We start from the raw sequence: 18,357 nt of genomic DNA, 5'->3' as shown, positions 1-18,357 counted from the left end.
AAAAAAAATATATATATATATATATATATATATATATATATATATATATATATATTAATCTCTTGTAATCAAGGAAATTCCCTTAAAACCTATATCAGGCTTTCATATCATTCCTGTTAGAATGGCAATCATTAAGAATACAGATAAAAATTCGGGTGAAAATGTGGGGAGAAAAGTATATTCATACAATATTGGTAGGCCTATTAAATAGTATAACCAATTTGGAAATCAGTATTGAAATTTCTCAAAGAATTAACAATGGAACCACTATATAACCAAATATTCCACTTCTTAATATTTGTTCACAATAACAAAAATAACATACTATGTTGATACAGGAACATTGATGTTTATAGTAGTTCAATTCACAACAGCCATTTTTCAAAACCAGCTGGGATGTCTGTCCACAGATGAATGGATAAAGAAAATATGGCATATATATAATTGGATTTTGCTCACCATAAAGAATAATGAAATTATGAAATTTGCTGGGAAATGGGTGGAATTGGAAGACATCATGCTATGTGAAATAAGCATGTCTCACAAACTCAAGGGTCTATAGATCTTTTTATAATTAATATGAACCAATAAGAAAAAGAAAGATATTGCTCATTTAAAACAAAATTTCAAAGTTGTAAAAATTACTTACAACCCCAAATTGTATAAATACAGGTTTTAGGTTGGATTTTGCTTAAAAGCCATGGTTTACCAAGACCTGGTCTAGGTAATCAGCTCTTATTTTACGTATGAGCCTCAAATATTTGTTAAAATCACAAATGAGCATTTACATGATTCTTTTCTTGATTTCCTTTCAAATTCCCTTAATTTATAATTGGGAAAGAACTAAGTTCTAGTCCAAATGGATAACTTTTGATAAATCATTAACTTTCCCAAACACTATCTAATTGTTCATTGTTGTTGACATGTTCATTGGGTTATCCCTATAAATATATAAGTTTATGAAAATAAAACTGAAAGTAAAATACATTGTCAGACTGTTCACGACATCTTTCTATCTTTCCAATGGGTCTTTGTTAGTTTGTCCTTACCCCAATCTCTTGGCTCCAGGATTCTGAGATCTCTGTTCAAGCTAACATATCTAATGTAGGCTTTCTTCATGACCATACCACCTTTCTTCAAGCACTAACAATAGAAGCCATGCTTCATGGTTTTGGTTTACTTACACATTCTACTTCTGGTGAATCTTGTTCCTTATTTCAACTCCTTCCCATAAGATGTGATTTAGGTAAAGGAGAGCTGCATAGAAATATTAAGTCCTGGGCTGGGGATGTGGCTCAAGCGGTAGCGTGCTCATCTGGCATGCGAGCAGCCCAGATACGAGCCTCAGCACCACATACAAACAAAGATGTGTGTCCGCCAAAAACTAAAAAAAAAATTCTCTCTCTGTCTCTCTCTCTCTCTTTAAAAAAAAAAAGAAAGAAATATTAAGTCCTCTAACTTTGGTAAATAAATGTGTGCAATCATCGAAAGAAATTTGATAAACTGCATAAGATTTTTAATTATTTTTAATATTGATGTTGTTTTTTCCTGATCCTGAAAGTATAAACTCCTATAAAGCATGAGTAACTTTTATTATATTTTCAATCATATTGAAGTTCAATTTTCTACTTAATGGTGTTTTTCTTCCCCCGCCCCACCTGAGATTTTGCTCCTTAAAGAATAAATTGGAATAAAAGTCTAAACAGGTATGTAGATTATATGTGCATAAATATGGACCAAAGCAAAGGAAAAATTAGAATTTTAAATGGTATTTTATATTAATTACTTATTTTTTATTTAATAATCTAAGTCAAATAAACTTTAAAACTATTTGATAGGTAAGACTGAGGAAGTAACATTTAGAGAATCATAGAGGGGCATGGATTGAGATGTGGCCCAGATATACTACAAAGCTGAGTAACTCAGCTCCAAGAGAAATGTTCATTACCTAAACAGTTGACAAGACTCACAGAAATAAGTAATTATTAAATTAATTTCACATTGCTTCAAAATTACTGAATTAAAGCTAATTAGAAATGACCATATTGTGAAAAAAATAAATGTGGAAGAGAAGGATAATAAAACCATAACAATTTAGGGATATGAGGAAAAATAAAAATTTAAATGCATAAATGACAAGAAGATACAATGCCAAAAAACATAACAGCGAGTGGAAAGGGAATATAAAAAAAAGTGTGTCATTTCAGGGTTTGCAATATCTTTGACTAGTTATTTTATTTATATCTAGATATAATTTAGCTCACAGTTACAGTGGAATGTCCAAAATAGGTTGTCAGAAAGTGATAATTAAAAATCAAATAGTTGTATTCAATATTTTTTGGCTAGTTAGGGTTGTACAAATATTACTAACTTCAAATTCTTGACTGTGGTTCTGGAGCTGGAAAACCTAAATATTACTGAAAACAAAGAGAAGAAAGTTTAGTCACCCAAACTGGCCTGTGCCAGTCCCAGGTGCACAGCAGGCTCTGTCCACCCCTTCCCTGGGAGGGCAGACACCCACCAGAGCTTCCCATCTGATGCAGGACCATCCCTTCCAACAGCTGAACACCCAGGAGCCAAGATCCAAAACCAGCCCTGGCTGGACCGACTATCTGTAGGACTGGTTCACCACTTTCCTGGTGGGGCAGACACCCACCAGAGCCTAGCCTCTGGCGCAGGACCCCTCCTTCCAACCAGCAGCCTACCTCAGAGGTCAAGCTCTTCAGTTTAGATTCACAAATAATGGCCTCTTTGGGGCCCAGGCACACAGTAGGCTTAGGCCACCGGTCCCCTGGCAGGGCAGACACCCACCAAAGGATAACCTCTGGTGAAGGACCACCCCTTCCCACCAGCAGACCACTGTGGGAGGTCAAGCCCAGCAGCCCAGATCCACCCACACCAACTTGCACAGTAGCATTCATTGATGGACACCATCAGAGTCTGGAAGTTCAACATCAAGGTGAGCTACAGACAATCTGCACGGGTACTACAAGAATATAGGGAAGAAACTGTAATATCTCAGATCCACACTGCAAGAAAAGAAGACACAGAGACAACATGAAAAAAAAAAGGGGGGAGGGAATTGCCTCAAATAAACCAGGACACTATAATATCAGAACCCACCTACAGCAAAGTTGATGAAATGTCAGAGTGGAAATTCAGAGCCTTCATAATTAAAATGATCTTTGAATTAAAGAATGGTCTAAATGAGCAAATACAGGCAAAAATTGATCACTCCAACAATGAGATAAGAGAGCAAATACAGGTAACAAAAGATTACTTCAAGAGAGAGAGATAGAAACCCTGAAAAACAACCAATCAGAATCCTTGAAATGAAAGATACAATAAATCAAATAAAAAATTCAATAGAAAGCATAACCAACACACTAGATCACTTGGAAGAAAGAAAGTCAGATAATGAAGACAAACTACTCAATCTGAAAAATAAAGTTGATCACACAGTGAAAAAAATTAGAAACCATGAAAAGAACATCCAAGAATTATGGGACAGCATCAAAAGACCAAATCTAAGAGTTATTGGGATTGAGGAAGGCACAGAGTTTCAAACCAAAGGAATGCACGATCTCTTCAATGAAGTAATATCAGAAAATTTCCCAAGCATGAAGAACAAATTGGAAAAACAAATACAAGAGGCTTACAGGACACCAAATGTACAAAACTACAACAGATATCCATCAAGGCACATTATAATGAAAGTGCCTAGCATACAGAATAAGGATAGAATCTTAAAAGCCACAAGAGAGATGAATCAGCTCACATATAGTGGAAGACTAATTTGTATCTCAGCAGATTTTTGAACGCAGACCCTGAGAGCCAGGAGATTATGGAAAAACATATACCAAGCTCTGAAAGAAAATGGAAGCCAACTAAGAATCTTATATCCACCAAAACTAAGTTTTAGACTTGATGATGAAATGAAAACCTTCCATGATAAACAAAAGTTAAAAGAATTTCCAACTAGAAATCCTGCATTACAGAACACCCTCAAAAACATTCTAAGAAGAGAAACTGAAAAGCAATGATGAAAATAAGCAGAGGGCGAGATTATACTAAAGGAAAATTTAATCAGAGGAGAAACCAAGTCACATTAAATACCAAAATAAACAAAAATGCGTTGAAATACAAATCATGTCTCAATAATATCCCTGAATGTTATTGGCCTAAACTCACCAACCAAAAGACATAGACTAGTAGATTGGGTTAAGAAAAAATATATGCTGCCTCCAAGAGACTCATCTCATAGAAAAAAACATCCAGAGAATGAGAGATTGGGAAAAATCATACCACACACCACACATGGACTGTTGAAGCAAGCAAGAGTTTTTATTCTCATCTCAAATAAAGCAGACTTCAAACTCATGTCAAACAAAAAGGATAAAGAAGGACTCTGCATACTGCTCAAGGGAACCATACACCAACAAGACTGAACAATTATAAATAAAATATATATGCCCCAAACGATGGAGCATCTACTTTCATCAAACAAACTCTTCTCAAGTTCAAGAGTCAAATAGACCACAACACAATAATTTTGGGTGACTTTAACACACCTCTTTCATCACTAGATAGATCTTCCAAGCAAAAGTTGAAAAAAAATAGAACTCAATAATACAATCAATAACTTAGACTTCACTGACATATATATATATAATATTTCAACCTTCAATGAGAGAATATACTTTTTTGCTCACCAGCACATGAATCCTTTTTTAAAATGGACTATATTCTATGCCACAAAGCAACTCTTAGCAAAAATTTAAAAAGTAGAGCTATTACCCTGAATTCTATCAGATCATAATGGAATGAAATTAGAAATCAATGATAAAATAAGAAATAAATGCTACTCCAACACCTGGAGACTAAATAATATGCTACTAAATGAACAATGGGTTACAGAAAACATCAAGGAGGAGATTAAAAAATTTTTAGAGGTGAATGAGAACACTGATACAACATATCAGAATCTCTGGAAGACTATGAAAGCAGTTCTAAGAGGAAACTTCATTTCATTGAGTTCATTCCTTAAAAGAAGAAAAAGTCAACAATAAAAGACTTAACACTACATCTCAAAGCCCTAGAAAAAGAAGAACAAATCAACACCAAAAGAAGAAGACAGAAAATAATTAAAATCAGAGCTGAAATCAATGAAATTGAAACAAAAAGAAACAATTGAAAAAAAAGACAGAAAAAAAGTTGGTTCTTTGAAAAAGTAAATAAAATTGACAGACCCTTAGCCATGCTAACAAAGAGAAGAGAGAAAACTCAAATCAGTAACATACATGATGAAAAAGAAAATATCACAACAAACACTACAGAAATACAGAAGATAATTAGAAATTATTTTGAAAACCTGTACTCCAATAAAATAGAAGAGATCAAAGGCATCAACAATTTTCTAGAGTCATATAATTTGACCAAATTGAATCAGGATGATATACACAATTTAAACAGATAAATTTCAAGTGACAAAATACCAGACACCATAAAAAAATCTATCAACCAAGAAAATCCGAGAACCAGACAGATATACAGCCGAGTTATTCAAGACCTTTAAAGAATTAATACCGATACTCTTCTATTTATTTCAGGAAATAGAACAAGAGGCAGCACTTCCAAACTCATTCTATGAGGCCAATATCACGATGATTTCAAAATCAGGCAAAGACACATCAGAAAAAGAAAGCTTCAGATCAATATCTCTAATGAACATAGATGCAAAAAGTCTCAATAAGATTCTGGCAAATCAAATACAAAAACATATCAAAGAGATCATGCATCATGATCAAGTGGGATTCATCCTAGGGATGCAAGTTTGGTTCAACATACAGAAATCAATAAATGTAATTCATCACATCAATAGACTTAGAGATAAGAATCATATGATTATCTCAATAGATGCAGAAAAAGCATTTGACAAAACACAGCACCCCTTTATATTCAAACACTAAAAAAAAACTAGGGATAACAAGAACATATCTTAACATCATAAAGGCTATCAATGCTAAGCCCCAGGCCAACATCATTCTAAATGGGGGGGATATGGGGGGGGAGAAGGCATTCCCTCTAAAAATTGGAACAAGAAAGGGATGTTTTCTTTCATCACTTCTATTTAATATAATTTTTGAAACACTAGCCAGAGCAATTAGAAAGACAAAATAAATTAAAGGGGTACACATAGGAAAAGAAGAACTCAAATTGGCACTATTTGCTGATGATATGATTCTATACCTAGAAGACCCTAATATTTCTACCAGAAAACTTCTAGAACTTTTAAATGAATTCAGCACAGTAGCAGGATATAAAAATCAACACCCATAAATCAAAGGCAATTCTGTATATCAGTGACAAATCCTCAGAAAGAAAAGTGAGGAAAATTATTCCATTCTCAATAGCCTCAAAGAAATAAAATAAAAACTTGGGAATCAACTTAATAAAAGATATGAAAGATATATATAATGAAAATTACAGAACCCTATAGAAAGAAATCAAAGAAGACCTTAGAAGATGGAAAGATCTGCCTTGCTCTTGGATAAGCAGAATTAATATTATCAAAATGACCATACTTCCAAAAGCACTATACAGATTTAATGCAATTCTGATAAAAATTTCAATGACAGTTCTCATAGAAATAGAAAAAAAACAATCATGAAATTCATCTGGAAAATAAGAGACCCAGTATAGCTAAAGCAATCCTTTGCAGGAAGAGCGAAGCAGGTGGCATCACTATACCAAACCTTAAACTATATTACAGACCAATAGCAACAACAACAGCATGGTGTTGATATCAAAACAGACTGGTAGAACAATGGTACAGAATAGAGTACCCATAAAAGTACAATTATCTTATATTAGACAAAGGTGCCAAGAACATTCATTGGAGAAACAATGGTGCTGGAAAAACTGGAAATCCCTATGCACAAAATAAGATTAAACCCCTATCATTCACCATGCACAAAACTCAATTCAAAATGGATCAAGAAATTAGAAATACAACCAGAGACCCTGCATCTAATAGAAGAAGAAGTAGGCCCTAATCTTCATGATGTGGGATTAGGCCCTAACTTGCTTAATAAGACTCCTGTGGCACGAGAATTAAAATCAAGAATCAATAAATGGGATGGACTAAAAAGTTTCTTCTCAGCAAAAGAAACAATATGTGACATGAATAGAGAGCCTACATCCTGGGAGCAAATATTTACCCCTCACACATCAGAGAGAGCACTAATCTCTAGGTTATATAAAGAACTCAAAAAGCTAAGCACCCAAATAAATAAATAAATAAATACAATTAATAAAATAACCCAATCAATAAATGGGCTAAAGACCTAACAGACACTTCTCAGAAGATTATATACAATTAATCAACAAATATATGAAAAAATTTTCATAATCACTAGCAATTAGAGAAATGCAAATCAAAACCACTCTAAGATATCATCTCACTCCAGTCAGAATGGCAGCTATTATAAAGACAAACAACCATAAGTGTTGGTGAGGATGTGGGGGAAAAGTTCCACTGCTACACTGCTGGTGGGAATGCAAATTGATGCAGCCAATATGGAAAGCAGTATGGACATTTCTTGGAAAATTGGGAATGGAACCACCATTTGACCCAGTTGTCTCTCTCCTCGGTCTATACCCAAAGTACTTAAAAACAGCATACTACAGGGACACAGCCACATCAATGTTTATAGAAGCATAATTCACAATATCTAAACTATGGAACCAGCCTAGATGCCCTTCAATAGATGAATGAATAAAAAAAGTGGGGCATATATACACAATGGAATATTACTCAGCAATAAAAGAGAATAAAATCATGGTATTTGCAGGTAAATGAATGGAGTTAGAGAAGATAATGCTAAGTGATGTTAGCCAATCCCAAAAAACCAAATACCAAATGTTTTATTTGATATAAGGAGGCTGATTCATAGTGGGATAAGGAGAGGGAGCATCAAAGGAATAGAAGAACTTTAGGTAGGGCAGAGAGGTTGTAGAGGAAGGGAGCGAGCATAAGGTCATTAATAATGGTTGAATGTGATGATCATTATTAACCAAAGTATAGGTATGAAGTCACGAATTGGTGTGAATATACTGTGTATACAACCAGAGATATGAAAAATTGTGCTCTATATGTGTAATGTGAATTGTAATGCATTCCACTGTCATATATAAATAAAAAAAGAAAAATTTTAAATGAATTGGTGAGCAAAAACACAATAGGAAGAGAATGAGACATTGAGAAAAAATATCTACTATGAATTACTGATTTCACACCTGGAATAAGTCATTTAATTTAATCAATTTTTATAAAATTAATCATAAAAGTGCCTACTCAAAAAATTTTATAAGCTTAAAAAATCTCTATAGAATTCTACGTAGTACATGGTAATTTTTTCTTAAAGGCCTATTAAATGATTTTCTATCTGTATCCTTAAGATAGAAATCTGAAAGCAGTTTCAGTCAATGAATAAATATACTGAAATCAGAAACTTGGATATATGGAAAATTATTTAAATGAAATTATCACTTGGAGAAAAATGGATGAAACCAGAGAATATTACATTTATTAGCATTATTCTTACAAAGAAAAATAGATACCCCACACTCTGTCTCAGTTGAGGAAACTGAAAACAATCAAACTGAAAGTAGTATAATGATTTCTAGAGGTTGAGAAATATGCAATGGGGCAGTGGAAGTATGGTTGGATAAGACCAATGAATGCTATATGCATGTATGGACATAACACACTGAATCCCATTGACATGTCCAACAAATTATTAATAAAAGTAACTAACTAAATAAAAAAAGACAGGCTTGTTGACTGGAGTTAACAATATATGCAAAATTTAAATAGATATTACAGGTAACACAATGCTAACTATCAAAACAAATTATTGTATAATATTTGCCAAATTCAAACATATGTCTAATTTACAAAACAAACTAAATTGACAATTATATTAAGATCACATTGTTACTGGTGATGATGAGTTCCATTTCCCCAGATGTTGAAGAATGAACACTCTAGAAACACCAAGGCAAGCATAGAAAGCAAGGATAAAACAGAGTCAGACTTCTCTGCAGAGAAGGGATCCCCAGACCTGAATATCTGAGCAAGTGAGGGTGTCCCACCCTTTTTATACATTTTAGAATTTCTTTGTTTTCATGGCCTCTCCTGCCCAACTCCTGAGCATGTGACTCCTGACCAAAGTGACTGAAGACCAAAAGGTGGGCCAAAGGTGCAGTGATCCAAGGTTGGGAAGGAAGCCGCCCAATGCCCAGCCTGCCCAGTGGTCCAGGCAGGAAGGGAGCAGTCATTAACAGCCCCTGTAGGAAGGGACAATTCCCTAGATGCAGATCATCTTGAAAACAGTTGGGGAAAGAGGGTGAAGGCACTGGAAATATTAGCATTTGATTTTCTTTCCTTTCAGACCAGCCCCCATCGTCCCAGTTGAACCCGATTATGTATACTGCCTTTTTGACTCCCCGCTCAACATATTTGTTGTAAGAATTATGAAATATTCATTTATATAAAAGAAAAACTTTAAAGCTCTGTATTTCACTTTGAATTAATGAAGCCGCAAGACTCATGTTTTATTTTACTTTCAAATATGGAGAAAGAAAAATTACTTCTTTTTTTATATTTCAACAAAGATATTTTACTACTATTCACTATTTTGAGAAGTCAGTAGTGATGCAAGTGTTGAAAATGTGGTCTGAGTCCCATTCCCCTGGTGTTTAAGATTGAACACCCAAGAAATATAGAGGCAAGAGCAGTTTTATTTAAATGCTGGAGCAGAGAGAGATAGACACCTCTCTATCCTGCGCAGATGAGGTGGTCCAAATTGGTGCCTGAGGGAGTGGGGGTGTACTGTTTTAGATTTCCTTTGTTCTCATGCTCTCTTCTTCCATCCTATCTAAAGGACCCAAAACTTGGTCTGATGCAAGACAGGAGCAAGCCACTCAGGGGCTACTCATTTACAACTCCTTGCAGGGAAGAATAATTCCCTTGAAGAAGATAACCTTTGCATCAGGTTGGTGGAGAGGGAAGTGCTCTGGAAGTATTGTTTCCTTTTGAATCAGCCCGCATCTTCCTGTCCCAGTCATTCATTACCTACACTGACTGTCCTTTTGTTTCTCAGCCTCAGTGCACCAAAATTTAATACTTTAGTGCATCATCATCACACAAGACACATAGGTGCAATTATAGTGTATTAAATGTAAATGTTCGTATCTACAGGACATATCACTTTGCTGTTTGAATCTTTAAACTATTGTGTTAAAATAATATTTTAAGAGCAATATTATGATATTAAAAAAGCAGAACAACATTGAATATTTTTGAGTGATTTTACCCTGAACATAATAGAAGACTGGGAATTGGAGAATGTTCTCAACACTTTATCAGGTTAGACATTTTGAAAGTTATATTGCTTTGAGTTATATCCTTCTGTTCCTTCAAGCAAGGGAAGATTTTACTCTTCACTTTCAAACATTCTGTTCCCTAGTGACCCTCTTAAGATTAGGCAAAGGAACTAATTATTTTGTTCTAAGAGAGCAAGTTTAAAGTACCCAAAGCTTAAAATATGACAAATAAAAGAAGACCAAAACATCTTTTAAAGGAATATAAAATATTGAATGCTTTACCTGTAAGTCTGGAATCATTTGTTAATAGAAAGAGAAACAAGTTCTAACTTTAATAATGGAGAATGAAAAGCAAACACTGTAGCAGGGACTAATAGCAAAAGAAACTGATAGCCCTTGCACTTCACGCCTGTAATCCCAGTGACTTGGGAGTCTGAAGTAGGCTAGAGAGTTCAAGACAAGATTCAGTGACTTAGTGGGGCCCTAAGAAACTTAGTGAGACCCTTTCTCAAAATCAAAAGGGCTATGTATGTGCCTCAGTGATCAAGTACCTTGGGTCCAATCCTCAGTGTATGTATATATCTATATCTATATAGATGTATATCTACTAGAACAAATATAATTATATTGCATTTTCTAATCTCTGTTTTCTTCTGAATATTTATTTATCTTTCTGATTTTTTTCAATAGTGTATTTTTTTTCCCTTCCATTTGTGCTCTTTTCAATCAATGAGGAATAATTTGAATTCAACTTGGACACACAGAACTGGAACTACATTCACAGGCATCAATTGTAACTTATTAAAATTTCTGGCTTACCTAATTTTTACAGGAAGGTATCTTTAGTCTGTGGCCAGCACAGAAGGTGTGAACGGGTTCAGTCAGGCAGGAAAATTCTCAGGAGGTTTAAATTAAAGACACCAACACCACTTTACTTTTAAACCAGCTCCTGGAGGACTCAGGGAGCACTCATCCTCAAACTCCCCATGGGGGCAGCGAGGTTTTACTGAAGAAGCTAGCAAGAGAGAGAGAAAGCACACTAGGGAGAGGGCTTTTATTGGGGAACAAAGAATTCTGGGGAAAATCCCATCCAATGAAGGTCAAGGGGGGGCAGTGTTGCAAGGTCAGGGGCAATGATTGGATCTTTGGGACAGTGGTGAGACATGCCTCCACTCGAACAAGCTCTCAAACTCAAGAAGGGTGCGGAAAGCTCTGCCACATTAAAAGTGACCCAGTGCCTCACACCCAGCCAGGGAGGAAATTCAGTCACATGCAAGGATGGTCTCAGGCATGTATCTATTTTTATTGGATCATGTTCCTAGCTCAGATCATTTTTCTATGGATAAAATAAAGAATGATAGTGGAGGAGAGTTGTAATAACATTTTCTTTGTATGAATAAGCTTGTGAAAGTCAACTCTCTCAGAGAGAGTAATGGTCTAAGCTATGGAAAAGGAAAATTCCTCAGAAATGGCACAAGTTCATTCAGGTTCTTCAAGAGCTCTCTAGATATAAGCGCTGAGCAAAATGTTGAATATATTAACAAATGTTAAAAATATTTTTAAATATTACTGGGGGGCTGAGGTTATAGCTCAGTGTTAGAGTGCTTGCCTAGCATGTGTAAGGTACTTGGTTCCATCCTCAGAACCACATAAAAATAAATAAATAAAGGTATCTAAAAAATTACTGGTGTCTTGATGTTAGAAAATAATTCACTTCGTATTTCTTATTCCCTAATCATTCCAATATCATTTTCCATCTCTCAGTAACACATTCACTTGTGATAGAAAAGAGATTGCTGTGTAGAAATTAATTAGCTTGTTAAAAAAAAAGCCAGAAAACCTAATTTAGAGTGAAAACAATACCATTGTGAAAAAGGATGAGTACCTTTAGAATATCATCTTTTGTTTATTTTGCTAAAGTTCAGAAGCAAAAACAGCTCCTTGCATTTTCTTTACATTTAAAAATATTTCTGTAAATTCATCTCTAACTATTCATATTATTGTTATACACAAAAATTTCATCTGGATACCTGCCAAGAGAAGAAAAGTTAATACTAAAAATTAAAAAAATAATAATGTGGCATTTGAACGACAATGAACTAACTGTTGTCAGGAAGCAGATATATTACCAGAACCATATGCATTACTCAGCCCATCTTTTATGTCAACAAATATGGAGATTTCCATCCTTAAAGAGCATTCAGAGTCAAAAAAAGAAAATGTACAGCCTTCACAATAGCAGCTTAGCTATCATTTATGGGTTCTTTGTTTGTTGGTTTTGGGCTTTTAATTTGTGGTGCTGGTTTCTGAATATTATGGTTTCATATCCTTTTCTATTTGTAATAAAGTAAATATAACATTTTCTTTAATATTAGAGAAAATGAATAATGAACATAATATTTCATGTCAGCAGAAATGAAATAACGGATTCATATCCTAGAGTAGTGTTTCTTGCTATTGCATTGTTTTAAAATTCCATATACAGCAATGAACAAATTATTAGAGCAAACAATAATCTTGTAATTAGAAATATATCCTTGGATTTATGTAATGAATTTTTAATATTTGACTTACATCAAGCAGACCAAATAAATTATGCACTTTAACAATGTCATTTTTCTCTTGACTTAGTAATTCATATGGTTTCTAAATAGCATGCAGGGAACAAATGGTATTAATTTTTTAAAATTAATTGACACATAAATATTATATATATTTATGGGATACCATGTGATGTTTGTCATATATCCTGGTGTACAAACATATTTTAATGACCAGATCAGAGTACACGTATCGTTTCAAACACATCATTTCTTTGTGGTGAAAATAATGAGAATCTTTTATTCGCTTTCAGCTTTCTTGAAATACACAGTGCAATACCACAAACTATCATCACCCTGCTATGCAATAGATCACCACAACCTATATTTTTGTAACTTAGTATACATTAACAAACTTTCCCTATTCCTTTTCCTTCCTTCTCTTCCTAGCCTCTAATAACTACCATTCTATTCTCAATTTATATTAGAAGAACACTTTTACATTCCACAAATTAGTGGATTCTGTGTTCTTTTGGTGTAAGGCTTACTTCACTTATCATAATGACCTTTAAAGTTTCATCTGTGTAATCACCAATGACAATATTTTACCCTTTTATGGCTAAATACTGTTTCATTTTGGCCATGTATCACATTTTCTTTATCCATTCATGAACATGAAGGCTGTTTCTATTTCTTGGCTAAGGTGAATAGTACTACAGTAAACCAGCCAGGGTAGATGTTTCTTCAACCATATTGATTAAATTTATTTTTGGTATATAACCAGTAATGAAATTTTAGATCATGTGATAATTTTGTTTTTACTTTTTTAAGGAACCTTCTCATTCTGTTTGTTATAATGGCTATACATAAATGAATTTTCAATAAAAATAGAGTATACTTTCACATTTTGTTTAGTATAATGTTTACACACAAATGAATTCCAATATAATAGAGTGTACTGTCTTATCAAGTATATATTTCATTTTATTAAGTAAATTATACAGCCATAGGGTAAGTTAAAACTAGAAAATGGATCTAAAGGTACATAATCATTCATTTGACTTCAGCACTTTTCTTGCCCTCTGACTCTGAACAAGACCTGTACACCTCAGTTTATTCTTTGGTAACCTGAACATGATATACTATTTGATCAATTAAAATTTCTCTGTATTTTTTAGTCAGATATTACTTAATTCTCATAAATAATTTTCAGGCAAGGGCAGAGGATAGTGTGATTTTTTTTTTTTTTGCCTTTGTTTAAGTGAAGCAAAGAAAAGAACAAAGGACTTTCATTATTAAATCATTAGGGCTTTTCCTTTCTTTCCTGTAAAAATTGTCAATGCCTTGGAAGGGGTCAGAAGGAGGAGAAATTGTGAGAATAATTTTGAAAGATTTAATTAGGTACTGAATATAATTCAAAATCTACAAGCTAACCTTCATAAAAGTTAATTTTCAGCAACATGTAATTCAATGATGGGGAAATAAAATTAAAACTTTAAATAACAAAGTTTGTCTAAATGGAAATTAACAACACACATTTCCCAACATGCTTTTTGTCTATCTTATTTATACTTTCATGTTAGGGTTAACAACAGCCTCCACTGTGGAAAAATGGACTATTAAATATGAGTACACAAGTAGGTTATGTAACCCAAAATTTGTTTATCTATTTGACAAAGAATGGATAATTGGGCTGTTTTCAGATTTTTTAAATCAGCTTTATTTAGATAGTCATTTCATACCACAAAAGTACTTTTTATACTTTATATAGCACGGATATTAATCTTTCTGACATCAATTTGTTTCCTTTCTGATAAACATAAATTCTACGTGTAATTTCAGTCTTATTAAATTTATTAAGACTTGTTTCATGGTCAAGAGTGTAGAGTATCTTCATAAATATTCCCTATCCACTTGAAAAAAAAAAAAAAACAGTTCATTTGGCTGCTGTGTGAAAGGGCAGTGTTTTATAAGTATCCAAAAATATCAAATTGTTTTCAATTTGTAGGAGAATAGTATCATTTCTGATTACAACTATGTATTTTTATATCTATTTTTATTTAAAGTTTTTGTTGCATGTACTTAAATATCTCATTTTAGAAAAAGACATATATTATTTGATTAACTCCCTTTAAAGATTTGACTTTGTACATTGAAATGTCTCTCTTTAAACATTGATAATGTTTCAAATCTTGAAATATGTTTTTTTCTAATAACACTAAATGCACATAATTCTTAATTAATATTGGTATGGTACACTTAATTTAATTTTTATTTTTGATCTGTGCCTTTACATGTATTTTTAATCAAGACTAAGATTATCTGCTCTTCATCTTGTGTTTGAACTATTTCAATTTAATGTTATTAAATGCTATGTTGTATCTTTCATCTTGTTATTTATTTTTGTGTCTAATTGTTTTCATTTTCACAACTTCCCTTCATGATTTTTGATGAATTACATTATTTTAATGATTTTATTTTAAGTCAACTAATAGCTTATTGTTCTGCCTAATTATCTTATTTAATTATCTTATATACAATATATATCATTAGCTTGTTGTCAACTTTCTAATTACAGTTATCCCTAGTATTGGTGGAGGATAGGTTCTCAAATCCCTGTGGATACAAAGCTCCAAGTATGATTAAGTTCCTTTTATAAAATGACATATAGTATTATTATATAAACTATGCATATTCTCCCATATAGTTTAAATTATCTCCAACTTACTTATAAGATATAATATAATGTAAATGCTATATAGATAGTTAGTACAATGTGTTGTTTAAAAAATATATTTAAAAGGTCTGTACATTTTCAGGATTCTTTTCTGAATATGTTCAAATCTGCTAATGTGAACCCATGAATAGGGAGGGACTCTTTCCATTTTTATTCCTTTGTATAGACACAAATTTACATCTATTTTTTTATTTCATTACATGTATTCTATAAAATAAATTATCTGAAGTTTTGGTAACCTGAAAAAGGGCCTCATTTGCCATTTATTTACCTCTGGGTATAGGAGTCAATGTGGAAGCAGATTTAAAAAAATAATAATAATCATATCACATCATCTTTTAGCTTTCTAAGTATTTCAGGAAAAATTGTCCATTTTTCTTACCACTGTTACTTTTTTGTATGTCTTTTCATACAGCTGAGAGATGGTCTTTATTTTCTTTAGCAATTGTTTTTCAGCAATGTAATTTGATGATATTCATATCGAATTATAGTATTTACAGTTGAAATTCCTTAAGACTTTTTACAGCTCTGTGGGTATAGTTTTCATTACATTTTAAAATATATTAGCCAATTTTGTTTTCAAAAATTTTCTGTTCTTTTCTTTTCTCTCCTTCTGATATTCCAAATAAAATTATGTTGGACTCTGTCATTGTCTCAAATGCTAATGTTCCTGTGTTTTTTATTTCATCTTTAAAGTTTTTGCTGTTTATTTATTTTTAATCTCCTCTCTCTTGATTCTTGTTTTGTCTATAATTTTACTCATTTTCAAAGTTTGCTTTTAAAGATTGTAGTACATTTTTCACTTCAAATCTTGAATTTTTATCTCTAAAATTTTTATTCAACTTTGACTTTTTTATTTTTATGCATAGCATTCAATTTTCTTATATGGTCTTAAACATGCAACACACATTTGTAATACCTATCTTGTTTTGTGGTTAACAATTTACTCATATTTTTTGTTTCTGTATATGTTTTTATTGATTGATTTTGATTCTATGTTTCACATTTTTCTGCCCCTCTGAAAGACTAGAAATTTTTAATGTATAGTAGACATTTTAGATATTGTACATTTTACATTTTTGTTTGCTAAAGTGTATTGCATTCCTATAAATTTGAATTTTTTTTTCTGGCTTTCAATCAAAGTACCTGAACAGTTGGGTCTTTTGTGTCTTTATTTTTAAGTTTTGATATTTGAGTATAAAGGAACCTTTAATTTGGGGCTATTTTATAGACCATAAAATGGTTTAAGAGGCTCAAATGTAATTGCCATTTCCTTGGTAAGGGATATAATATAAATAATTAATCAAACCAGATAAAAGCAAGAAGGAATTGTGAGGTCTATGAAGAGTAGCAGCATATATGATATATGGCAGCATATGAAGGCAGGATATGCTATATTTTTTGGTGACTTTTCACTATACCAAAATATAATATCATAAGTACTGAATAAGTTTCGAATTTTCAGGACAAAGTAAAAATCCATATTTTTTATATTAAATCTTCTGATTGTTAAATACTGGAAAGCAATTAAAACCTTAATTAATTAATTAATTAATTAATTAAAACCATGCTGAAATTATAGAGTGTATAGTTGACATGATAATATGATAAATATTTAAATGGGCTGTGGTGTATATTAAATGTTATAAAACATGCATAGAGCCAGACATGGTGGCACACAACTGTATTCTGAGCAGCAAAGGATGCTGAGGCAGGAAGATCATGAGTTCAAAGTTATCCTCAGAACTTACTGAGGCCCCCCAAAATTTGCAAGACTCTGTTACAAAATAAAATACAAAAAGTGCTGGAGATGTGTCTTAGTGGTTAAATTCCCCTAGGTTTAGTCCCCAGTACCCCATCTCCTGACCCCCACAAAAGAAATCCACAGATCAAATAAGCATATATTAATTCCAGCTATTTAGGGCCTATTGACCACATACTGTATGAATGTTGAATAATTATCTTGCTTAGTAGGTGAGAAATAATTCAAAATCTGAAATATTAACAAAAAATAAAAAATAAGATATTAATTTCGTCAATCTGAACGTTAATCTCCTAACATTTCAATTATTTGATGATCATAACTACAGACTTTGCCTGTCTATGTCTTACTGTGTCAGCTGTCAGTGCACTGCTTCTTGTGGGAATATGTAAACTACTTTCTGGAGCTTTGATGACAAGTGGCCTGATTATAAGAAATATATAAAATGTGATGATTCTGAAGATCATGTTTATAATATTCTTCTTGTTATAAAAATATTACATGAAGATGGCGGCGAGGGGAGTGCATTACCCCCATGTGCTGCTTCACTGTGTGGGAGTATGACAAGTCAGGACGGCTAAAGGATATCTTGTTAGGAATTTCCAGCAATAGTGGGGTGCTCCGGAACCTGGAGGAAGGATTTCCATCGCATGAGGATCGGCTACGGGGACTCAAACGCGAGAGGTTTGTCGCACGGAGGGTAACACGGCTTATTCAGCAAATCACCCCGCGGCTAGAGTCTGCAACGCGCGCTGGGATAGAGACGCAGGGTTACAGTGCTGCAGTTTCTGCCAGCCGCGCAAGCACCGTACTCAGGGCTGAATTCTGGGTTCGAGACGGGGGAAAGGAAGCGGTCCATCTCGGTTCTCCACACCGGTCAGACCACAGAGGAGGCCAGCAGCCACCATGATGGTAAACTGACGTCACCT

Source organism: Marmota marmota, unplaced genomic scaffold (assembly GCF_001458135.2).
Source record: "Marmota marmota marmota unplaced genomic scaffold, marMar, whole genome shotgun sequence".
In the NCBI taxonomy this organism is placed as follows: Eukaryota; Metazoa; Chordata; class Mammalia; order Rodentia; family Sciuridae; genus Marmota; species Marmota marmota.
This window is presented reverse-complemented; position numbering follows the sequence as displayed.